This window comes from Triticum dicoccoides, chromosome 5B, assembly GCF_002162155.2.
Source record: "Triticum dicoccoides isolate Atlit2015 ecotype Zavitan chromosome 5B, WEW_v2.0, whole genome shotgun sequence".
Classification (NCBI taxonomy): Eukaryota; Viridiplantae; Streptophyta; class Magnoliopsida; order Poales; family Poaceae; genus Triticum; species Triticum dicoccoides.
In genome coordinates this window covers 724,143,437-724,151,399 of record NC_041389.1, presented here as the reverse complement: position 1 = coordinate 724,151,399, position 7,963 = coordinate 724,143,437, and the positions used below count along the sequence as shown (strand labels likewise).

At 43.7% G+C, this 7,963-nt stretch overlaps 1 pseudogene; it reads left to right on the top strand.

Moving 5' to 3' along the window:
* Positions 1–1,658: 1,658 nt before the first annotated feature.
* LOC119313034 lies at positions 1,659–7,080 on the top strand (annotated as a pseudogene).
* The last annotated feature ends 883 nt before the right edge of the window (positions 7,081–7,963 follow it).

Sequence of the window (7,963 nt, the reverse complement as noted above, 5' to 3'; positions counted from 1 at the left end):
AATGACTGGACACGGCGGGGCAAAGGCCTCGGATCTGGTCGATGCCGCGGCGGATCTGGGCGACAGCGGAGGGGAGGAGGCCTTGCAATCATCAATTCAGAGAGCACTAGGCCATTCAGAGAGCGGAGGGGAGGAGGCCTGGCAGTGGCAGGTGGTGGATCTGAGGTCCTCGACTCGGTGGTCGACCTCATCTTCATTCTCTGCCACCAATCATCAATTCGTCAGTGGTACTGCTTGTTCTGCTGTAGCTTCTAGTATGTGTTTATCTACAAAATCTGCAGTAATCGGGGATAATAATATCAGTGTACACTTGAAATTTGTTATTACTGTATTTACTTTCTTTCTTTGTATGGTCATCTACACTTGCATCTGTTGTAGACAAATACTCCCTCCGTCCGAAAATACTTGTCATCAAAATCAACAAAAAAGGATGTATCTAAAACTAAAATACATCTAGATACATTTTATTTATTTATTTTGATGACAAGTATTTTCGGACGGAGGGAGTATATTGTTATGTTACACAAATTGTATCATCTTACTACTTGAGTCAGCCTTCCCTTTCGGCAGAGTGATGCCTTTGGATGTCACACAAATTGGGTTTCTCGGCTTTTGATTGTCACACAATAATGTTTGTTGGAACAACATTCTGCTGTTAGTGTTGGTTTGTTTACAGAGATCCTAGCAAGCTTATATATACTGATGATGAGTCTTGTTGCAACCTTATGTATAGTGGTTCCTGCTTATTTGCTCCATGCCACAAACTTGAGCTGCTAGCATAAAAAGTAGTATTGCAGGCGACAGACAGTCAGGAGCACACCTGCCCAACCATATTTTAATTTCTTCCTCGAACGAACGAGGGATGCACACATATTCTAATCTGCCTGTCTCCCCTTGCCTACTTGCCTGCACTCTTGTTACGATTCAGAGAGCACTCACTACTCCACTCATTCTCATCACACACACACACACACACACACACACACACACACACACAGCGCAATAGCTTGGCTTCGCTGGGGAGTCATCAGCCATGAGCGGGCTCGGGGCTGTGATTGCGGGCGCCGTGGGAAAGCAGATCCTTGGCAAGCTTGGTGAGTACGCCGCGTCGCAGATCACTCTGCAGTGGGGGTACAGAGAGGAGGTGCTCGAGATGGAGGAGAAGATGAAAGATCTGGAGGCCGTGCTGGGCGATGCGGACGCCAAGTTGCGTGCACAAGGACACGAAGGTGGACAAGTGTACGCACGGTGGCTTACCAAGTTTAAGCGCACCGCCTACGATGTCGAGGACGTGCTCGATGAGCTGGACGCCAACAAGCTCATCAAGAAGAGCCAGCCCAAGGTAACTAAGTAAATCATCTTCCCCTCCCCTCTCCTCTCCTCTCTACACGCAACAGATTTTCTTCCAATCTCTCATTGGCGACTGTCTGTGCAGAGGGAATCTTAGAAAAAAAAAGTGCCAATCGAATGAATTCATTGAGATGTTGATTCTTCTTTCTCTAATCTCAAAAGTTAGGGTTCAATTCTTGGATTATCGTCTTTGGAGCAAATGCCTTTGTATATATCTCTGATTATGCCATAGCCCATCTTCTTCTGCATCTGTGAAGCGGATGAGAATCTGAAACTAATCCCCCAAAAAATGTGCTTACAGGCTCAAGTTGACTTCAGCTTTTATCATCTTTTTTGCGGGTCAACTTGTGGTTTTCCAGACACAATCAACTCCTGCAGCGAATAACCATGCCCCACAAGATGAAGAAGGTGGTGAAGAAAATAGACGACATTAAAAAGGAGGGCAGTAGGGATCTCAAACTTGTCCCTCACTCAGCAAGGGGACAAGTGAGCAGAAACAATCAAACTTTTGCAGCCAACTGGAATGGTGATGGCACCAAAACTGGAATGGTGGGGAGGGGTGTCGAGAAGGAGAAGATAATCAACCTGCTACTCCCAAGTGAAGAAGCTAACCAGCAGGATATCCCCATCATTCCTGTTGTTGGCCTTGGTGGCGTAGGCAAGAGTGCAAGACAACATTGGTTGAATCAGTTCTTGCAGACAAGAGGGTCACTGTCTTTGATGCCTCAGTCTGGGTTCATGTGTCCAAGGAGTTTGATTTGCACAAAATTGGGAGTACAATCCTGAAAAGAATGATGAATAGCAACATTGACCTAGACAACTGTGATTTGCAGTTTCTGTATGATAATCTGAGCAAAGAACTTGCTACTAGAAGATACCTGATTGTTCTGGATGATCTCTGGGAAGAAGATGGAGATAAACTTGAAAGTTTGAAGCGGATGTTGCAGCATGGCCTCAAGGGTAGCAGGATTATAGTAACTACTCGAAGCCGAAGCATAGTGCAAAAACTGCGCACTGGCTCTCTTGCAAATAAGAGGAAAATTTGCTCAGTTCCTGATTCTGACATACTAGAGTTGGGTGTTTTAGAACCTGGTGAGTGTTGGGAATTAATGAAGCAAAGGGTATTTGGGCCTCATGATGACCACAATGGCTTGGAAGAAATCGGAAAGCAGATTGCAGCCAAGTGTGGGGGTTTACCGCTCGTGGCCAATGCTCTTGGGCAAGTAATGTCGGAGCAGAGGACCGTGGGGGCATGGGAACATATAAGAGATACTAAGTTTGATTTGGGTTTGAGAGAAGGACACCCGAAAGAAACATTAGAGAGGCTAATGTTGAGCTATTACCACATGAAGCCAAAATTCAAACTGTGTTTCATATACTTGGCAACCTTCCCCAAGGGCTTTGTCATGGACAACAGACATATAATCCAGCAATGGAATGCACTTGGATACATCAATTCAAGGCATGATGGTCAATGCTGCATCAACTACCTTTTGGGCATGTCCTTTCTACGAATTCCAGGATCTGCTTCGGTTAGTACCCATAGACACCATTTCTCTTGTATGGCTGGTTCATTTTTACCATTATGTTTTTCTTCACTAGTCAAACTTGGTATCCAGAGAAATTATAAAATTCAGAAAACATTTCTAGACAAGTACTTATGTATGAAAATTCCTCATATACAGCATATGCATTATTACCTTTACATGCTCTGTTAGTTATCCCAATTTTAGTGGCATAAAAACAATTTATGAAAACCCATGGTTTTCTAGTAAAAAATGTGGGTAGGATATTTGTTCTGTATAAAGACTCCACACTTCTTGAGGAAATTGCAGTTTTAGTGGATCGCAGTGTCTTCTCTTGACTCCTCTTTAACATTTCGTATTCTCAAGGGGCTTTACATTTCTCTTTGCAGGTTAGTCCAAGTTCATTGCATTTCAAAGCTCCTCAAGAACTTGCCATGCATGATTTGGTGCATGATCTTGTATCAGTAATTGGTGCTGATGAATTCATTGATCTGGATGCTACCAAAAGCACCAGCTGGAACAGAGCTCGTTACTGTCGACATGCACAGTTAACCAACTTCAAGAATGACCCCGAGGCTTTCAAACATATTCCAGGCAAGCTTAGATCCCTCCACTTTAGGGATTTGGGGGGACTGCAACTCCCAAAAAAGGCATTCTCTTGGTCCAAATACATACGTGTCTTGGACCTAAGTGGACATTCAGCTGAATGCCAATCTGCTCCAAGTAGAGTGGTGCTGCCATCTTCCATTAATCAGTTGAAGCTAATTAGGTACCTTGATGGCACAGGCTTGCCTATAAAGTCACTTCCTAAGAATTTTCATGCACTTCAAAACATGGAAACTCTTATTCTATCCAATTCCTTACTTGAAATCTTGCCTGACAGTATTTGTCGCCTCACCAAACTTTGCTATTTGGACCTATCTGGCAGTAGCGGCCTCAGTAAGCTGCCTGCATCACTAGGGGAGCTCTCTCAACTATTTTTCCTTAATCTATCCGGGTGTTCTATACTCCAAGAGTTGCCTGAATCAATCTGTGAGCTTATGTGCTTACATCACCTGGACATGTCAGATTGCTGTGCTCTTCAAAAGCTGCCTAATAAATTTGGTGGCCTTCTTAAACTCTCATTCTTAAACTTGTCAGGATGTTCGAAGCTCACCAAACTACCTGACAATGTAAGCTTTCCGTGTTTAGAGCATCTGAACCTATCTAGTTGTCACGAGCTAGAAAACCTGCCAATTGATTTCGGCCACCTTCAGAAGCTTGAGTTCATGGACCTCTCTGGTTGCTACAAGGTTCCGCTGCTACCAGTATCATTTTGCCAACTTAATCATTTAAAACACCTAGATCTTTCGGATTGTCATAATCTCAAAGAACTCCCTGACTGTTTTGGTCACCTCTTCGAGCTTGAATATTTGAACCTAACAAGTTGTGCTAAGCTTCGACTATTGCCTGAGTCGATATGCAAGTTGTTTAAGCTGAGGCGTGTGTATCTGTCATACTGTCTGAAGCTCAGTGAGCTCCCCTCCTCATTTGGTGACCTTGAGCTTCACATACTGCACATGAATTGCCTTAGAGATATGAATGACTGCCCTGACAGCATCGGTGACATGACTAGTCTAACCCAGTTTGTGACTTATAATGCAACTTCTGGTTTGCTTGATAAGGCTAGAGAAATTCGAAGGCGCCTAAATCTTGTGGGAAATGTACATGAGGTAAAGAGTGGAGAATGCAGTATAGTGGATCTTGTGGGATTGGCTTGTTCAGATCTGAAACTTGAAGGCCTTCAGAATGTCGAGCAACCAGGTGCAGACAGTCTCAAACTGCGTGATAAATCAGACATTCGAGTGTTACAACTTTGCTGGGAAGATGAAGGAGGTGAATCTGTGCTGGACAGGCTCGTTCCTCCTCGGACTCTTGAAGACTTTTCGCTAATCGGGTATAGGAGCAGTGAATTCCCTGACTGGATGTTTGACATCTCGTCATATCTCCCTTTTCTCAGTGAACTGAATCTTAAAGGTTTGGAAGCATGTGATCATCTTCCTCCATTTGGGGCACTGCCAAATTTAAGAAGGTTGTCTCTGCATAACATTCCCAACATCAGAAAAATCGGTAAGAAATTCTATGGAGAGGGCGGACCTTGTCTGAAACTAAGAGTACTGATGTTGAACTCGATGGAGAATTTGGAAGAATGGTGGACAACAGAGTCAACTAAAGAAAACGAAGAGTTTCTAATTACCAATTTGCATTATTTGGAGGTAGTGAACTGCCAAAAGCTGAAGTTCCTACCATATCCCCCAAGAAGTATGTTTTGGTTTTTGAGCAACAGCGAGAGAGTTTTGCCAGAACGTGGATTTGGAAAGCTCTCGTCTTCCATTCCTCCTTCTGAGATGGTTCTAGGGAACTGTAGTTTCTCTGAAGACAAGTGGGATAGACTTCAACACTTCCCCACCCTTGAGATATTTCAGTTAACATCCATCAGTGGCTTGAGGACTTTGCCAGAGGTCATGCGATGCTTCAGCTCTCTCACTGCACTACATTTATCTAAGTTGAAGGACCTAGGGGCACTGCCAGTATGGCTGGGCCTCCTTGAATCTGTACAAAAAATTGTAATCCTAGATTGCCCGAGCATGACATCCTTACCTGAAAGCATGAAGAACCTCACCGCTCTTAAAATATTGATATTATCAGAGTGCAAAGGCCTGGAGACATTACCTGAATGGTTGGGACAGTTGACTTCTCTAGAACATCTTGAGATCATGGATTGCCCCAACCTGACATCTTTGCCTGAAAGCATGAAGAACCTTCCTGCTCTTAAAATACTGAAGTTATTAGATTGCGAAGACCTGGAGACATTACCTGAATGGTTGGGACAACTGACTTCTCTAGAAGAACTTAAGATCGGATGTCCCAACCTGACACCTTTACCTGAAAGCATGATGAACCTCACCGCTCTTAAAACACTCTGGTTTGGGTTGGAAGACCTGGAGACATTACCTGAATGGTTGGGACGGTTGACTTCTCTAGAAACACTTGTGATTGGCGGTTGCCCCAACCCGACCTGTTTGCCTGAAAGCATGAAGAAACTCACAGCTCTTAAAAACCTGGTATTGGTAGAGTTCAAAGGCCTGGAGACATTACCTGAATGGTTGGGACAGTTGACTTCTCTAGATCAACTTTTAATCGAAGATTGCCCCAACCTGACATAATTGCCTGAAAGCTTATGGAGTCTCTCTGCTTTGAAGCTACTCAAAATTGTTGGATGTCCAAGTCTGGCTGAAAGGTGCCAAGGGGAGGATGCCCGCAAGATTTGTAACATCCCCAATATCGAATTCAGCTGAGCTGTTGTACGTAGTCCATACTTGTGTTTTGAAGAGCTCAATCTCTGAGGGCATCGTCGCTGAACATCTTTGCTGCCGGTGCCTACATACTCCATACTTGTGTTGGAGGCTGTCCTGTTGGTCCCAGCTGCTGCAGAGGAGGTAAGCGGTATTACCACTTTTTTTCTTCTTTCAATACAATTTTTTTATAAGATACATGCAGCCTTAGTCGTAGCTAATCTTGTCAACTGTAAGAAATATAGAAGTTTGCATAAAGAACTTAGGAGTAACTGAATAATGTTGTTCTATTCTAGTGCTTCTCAATAATCACTGGTGTGGTTGAGAAAGGAATTGAACGCCATGGTTCTTCTGCCTGAGGAGAGCTCCGAGTCTTCTATATATTCCCTGTCAGCTCCGAGGCCACGACAACGTACGTAAGGTTATTCCTCGTCTGCTCCATTCTGTCATTTATGTAATTTGCCGTTTGTGCCACTGCTCTTACTTTGTATGCCTGCTAATGTGGCTACTGTCTTCCATAGAGGAGAGGAGCGCACATCTTGTGCCTGGCTGTGCAGACTGCAAAATACTATCGGGTGTGCAGTGTGCTGGCTCTCCAAGATTTTGTCGTGCTGAATTGGGAGCAGTATGTCATCTAGTTTTGTAATACAATCGGGTGTGCAGTGTGCATAAGATTGTCGATGTTTCATGAGGTGTTTATTTTCATGCAGCAGGCCGCAGGAATAGGACAGCTCTGTGTGTTTTTGTTTGTTTGTTTGTTCCCATTTAGAATCCCGCGCATGCGTGCAGCTGCTCAATTCTTGGTACAGGTCCTTGTTTTTGGTTCATGAGCGGTATTCATTCTGTTTTTGGTTCAATCTTCCATTATGGATTGGTAACGGCATGTCCTTGTATTTGCGCCTCTTTTGTTTGAGATGACATTATGGATCAATACAGGGCTTTCCACCTCTTTGTCTTTTCAAATTATGTTCAAGCAGCAGCTAATTTTCCTTGTGAGCTGTTTGCTGGGCGTGCTGATCTATATTAGGTTTGCTGTACTAGTATAATTAACATGAGAGACACGGTTTTCTTTTTCTTTTTCTTTCTTCCGCGAGAGACACGGTTTTGCTTCCGCTAGAGGCATGATTTGCTTCCACTAGAGGCACGGTCGTGCCTCTAAAAAATGAAAATGCGTTTTCTTTTATTTCCCTTCCGCGAGAGGCACACTTTTGCTTTTGCAAGTGCCTCTCGGAAATGAAAAAAAAAATGCCGTGCCTCTCGAAAACTGAAAAAAAATGCGTCTTTTCCTTTCGTGCGTGGCACGATTTTGCTTCCATGAGAGGCACGAGTTTGCTTTCACGAGAGGCATGGCCATGCCTCTCGAAAATTGAAAAAAATGTGTTTTTTCTTTTCGCGAGTGGCACGATTTTGCTTACACGAGAGGCACGATTTTGCTTTCGCGAGAGGCATGGCCGTGCCTCTTTCAGAAAGGGAAAAAAAGTGCTCCCGATTTGTTTTTCGTCTGTTTTTTTATGAAAAAAGTTTGCCTAACCTTATCAACAAGAGACCTAGTTTTGAAGATCTCGATGCGAGGAATCCAATGATGAAAACGGTTCAAGATTCGGACACACTGTTTAAGAGATAAAATATTTTGAATAAACGAATCTACGAAAAAAGGGAAAACTCTCAGGTTGTGACAAGTGGCGCACCACTTATCACAATCTGGGGAGGTGGGAATGATCTTTGGAAGTAGTACTTCTCACTTAGTGATTT